General features: G+C 41.4%; 1 long non-coding RNA gene across 1 annotated transcript in view; it reads right to left on the reverse strand.

The window, feature by feature from the left end:
- The window catches only part of LOC109300089, a 10,864-nt gene extending 10,842 nt beyond the window's left edge, over nucleotides 1–22 (reverse strand). Inside the window, exon 1 of the long non-coding RNA XR_002098104.1 lies at nucleotides 8–22. This is a non-coding gene — a long non-coding RNA (uncharacterized LOC109300089). The remainder of the gene's footprint in view (nucleotides 1–7) is intronic.
- Between the last annotated feature and the right edge of the window lie 3,301 nt (nucleotides 23–3,323).

A 3,323-nucleotide genomic window follows, 5' to 3' on the forward strand; every position in this document is an offset into this window, starting at 1 on the left:
CCAGCACCTCTGCTGCCCCACCTCATCTCCAGCCCACTGCTCATTCTTCTGCTCATCTCCATTAGGGCTGTGCAAAACAATATCATTCTGTTTGACTTCTGTTTCAACGTTTCGATGGAACAGTGTTTTGCTTTGAGTTTAGTTTCATTTCAAAAGCACTGTTCCATTTTGACATTTTGCCCATAGCCAGTGCCGGGAAAATCAGTGTTGCCGCTGGCCCCAGCCAGGAGCACCAGCTTCCTGTAATCCGGGAGGCAGATCGGGGATCTGCACCTCTAGGAACAGTCTGGCACAGCCCCTGCAGCCCTCCCCGGGGTGTGGGTGAGTCCTTGATCTGCCTGCTAGATGACTGGAAGCTGGTGCTGCTGGCTGGGGCCAGCAGCAGTACTGATCTTCCCGACATGGGCTATGGACAGCCAGCAGCACCAGCCTTTTGTCATTTTGCAGGCAGATCGGGGGCTCATCCACACCCCCGGGAGGGCTGTGGGGGCTGTGCTGGACTGCTCCCAGGGGTGCAGGCCCCCAACCTGCCTCCAAGATCACAGGAGGCTGGTGCTGCTGGCTAGGATCCTGCACCCAACACCGAGAAGATCAGTGCTGCCACTGGCCTCAGCCAGCAGCACCAGCCTCCTGCCACCTGGCAGGCAGAGTGGGGGCAATACCCCTGGGATCAGTTCGGCACAGCCCCTGTAGCCCTTCCAGGGATGTGGTCAAGGCCCAATCTGCCTGACAGATGATTGCAAAGCAATATGTGCCAGAATTTATTGCTTCAAATTAATTACTCATGTAGATATGTTCAGTGAGTAGCACTGTATTTTCTCCCATATTGCATGCTCTGAAATAGGATGCGGACTTTGATTTTTAAAGGCAGAACATAGAGAAAAAGGATTTTTCCAGAGCTGTATCTGCCTCACCAAGACTGTCTGCTGGGATACCAGATTCTTGGACACAATATTTCCAGATGGGTTTGCTGTAAGTCACACAAGTTTAGGTCCCCGACCCTTGCCAGGGCAGTGGCCAGCTGTTAGTTCTTTACTAGAAGAAGTTATTTTATATCAGTTCCTATAAATAAAGTGCTGTTTCCACATCACAAGCTTAATTAAGAGATACTCTTCAGCAGCTCACTTGCTGCTTTAGGCAAAGCTACAGTGCTCAGCCAATAACTGTGTCTGTGAGATTGGCCTCAGAGATAGGCCTCTGCCCCTTCTGCTTACTAAGCTAGACACAAGTGACAGGCTGGAGACAGCATGCAGTGTCTCCAGTCTTGCTTCTTTTCCAGAAAAGAAAAATCACTTTCCTTGTTTAAGACATATCCCCCATTTTTTTTAAGACATGCCTCCCACAGTTTGGGGGACAAAGCTGTATGTGATGTGTGAGTAAATATGGCATTTTATGACCCAAATCTTTAGAATCAAAGGCTATCTATACACATTCTTTGGAGTGAGAGGGGACATTTTAATTAGGCTGGCTCCCATACAGAGGATCTAATTAACATGCCTCAGTGTCATGTGTATTCAGTGTCCCACAATTCAAAATGGGTGTGGGGCCCTTTAACTAAAGCTTATTCAACAAGTTTTAGTTAAAGCACCTCCACCACCAATTTGAAATGTGGGGCACTGAATAGAATACTCCAGCAGACTTGATTAATAGAGTTAATTAACTCAATTAATCTAATTCTATTACAATTTGTTGGAGCACATGGATAGGTACCCAAAGAGATTTATCATGAGGGATGATTTTTTGTTATCTTAGATTGTTTTGCACATATAAGAAGTCACTATGAAGGTGTCATATTTACATATTCAGTTTTCAGAGCCTATGCAGATACTAGTTATGTTAATGTTATCAAACAAAGTAAAAAAATAGGATTGAGTCTGGGTGTGCTAGATATATTGGAATAAGGGATGTGATAACTCATTCCTGTGTGTAGTCAGTCAAGAAGTTGACAAAAATAAGAGCTAGCCAGAGAGCACAGGGAATTTCTACATTGCAGTCATTGTGCAGGGGCAATGTGTGGGGATCCTAGTAAATCTGAGTAAAGAGAATGGGAACCATACAAAAATTATTTTAGTCCTCTGCTCTGCCCCCAAACCTCTCTCCCTTCACCCCCATACATCAGGTACCACTTTGTAAGTTGATTCTTTTTACAGGGTATGAAATGGCTTCATTTTCCATTTTTTTTCATAGATTTTTTACTGACTTTTAAATGAAATTGTGAAATATGTTTTCATCAGGTTCAGGATCATGAAAAAATGAAATGATTAAAGATGATTTTGAAAACAATTATGATAAAAGATCACTATAATATTTGGGAATATTAAATTGAAACCGCATTTTAATTTCATTTTTGATCAAACAATCTTTGTGTTAAAATTTTCTGCTGACTTTCTAAATTACTTTCAAGATAGAGTTTTATAAACATCACAAGGGTAGATCTGCGTAAGATAAAAGGAAATGTAACCTTTGAATCAAAAGACAATTAAGAGAAGATTGATTCAGAAATTGTTTGGATGCCTAAGAACTTTATTGATTTTTTGTTAAGGAAAAGAGGTTTTTATTAGGTTGCTATAGTATGGCTTTTATTCATTTCCTCCCCATTAATCTTTTCCCGTTTTACTGTTTAATCTTGCACAGCTGGCTGAATGATGGATGGAGGGGAGGGTTTGGGAGAAGTATTAGCTGCTATGTTTTGGGGATGTCCAATAGTCCAAGACTTTAGATCCCATTTACCTCTAATTTTAAAGTTAACTCTTACTTAAAGTAATTTCATTGGACATGGTGTTTCTGAAATGACATGAAGATGAGAGGCTTGGAGGAGAAAAGATGTCCATTGTTATGGCTGGTCTACACAGCTTGACATATGACCACTATAATATCAACAGTGCTGAAGACTTATCTGAGGATAAAGCAAGTGCCTGTTGCTTCATACCGTTAGGATATGCAACCCTTTCTGTAACCATCATGATTTCAATAAAATATTTTATAACACTGGTGCACCAAAAGACACTGGTATTCTTTACACTCTTATGACCTACTAAACACCAGCTCTATCTTCATCTTGTTCTGCTTCCTCAGGTTTTCTACAATTGTGCTAGTCAGCCCTAGCTGGGTACCCAGTTCAGTATAGTTTGTTACAATCAAATGTGCTCTGATCACATTGGTTGCAGCAGAAAGAAGGTTGCTGAACACAAGAAGAAAGGGCACTGCTAATTTATAAAAAAATCACATTTAGTGAATTCCAAGCACTCTTGATAGTTAACTGGTTCAGGCAATATATAAACAGCTAAGATTTACATTCTTATTTATTTTTAGTTCCCTACATT

The sequence above is a fragment of the Gavialis gangeticus genome, unplaced genomic scaffold (genome assembly GCF_001723915.1).
Source record: "Gavialis gangeticus isolate Ggan-Ray unplaced genomic scaffold, GavGan_comp1, whole genome shotgun sequence".
Taxonomy (NCBI): Eukaryota; Metazoa; Chordata; order Crocodylia; family Gavialidae; genus Gavialis; species Gavialis gangeticus.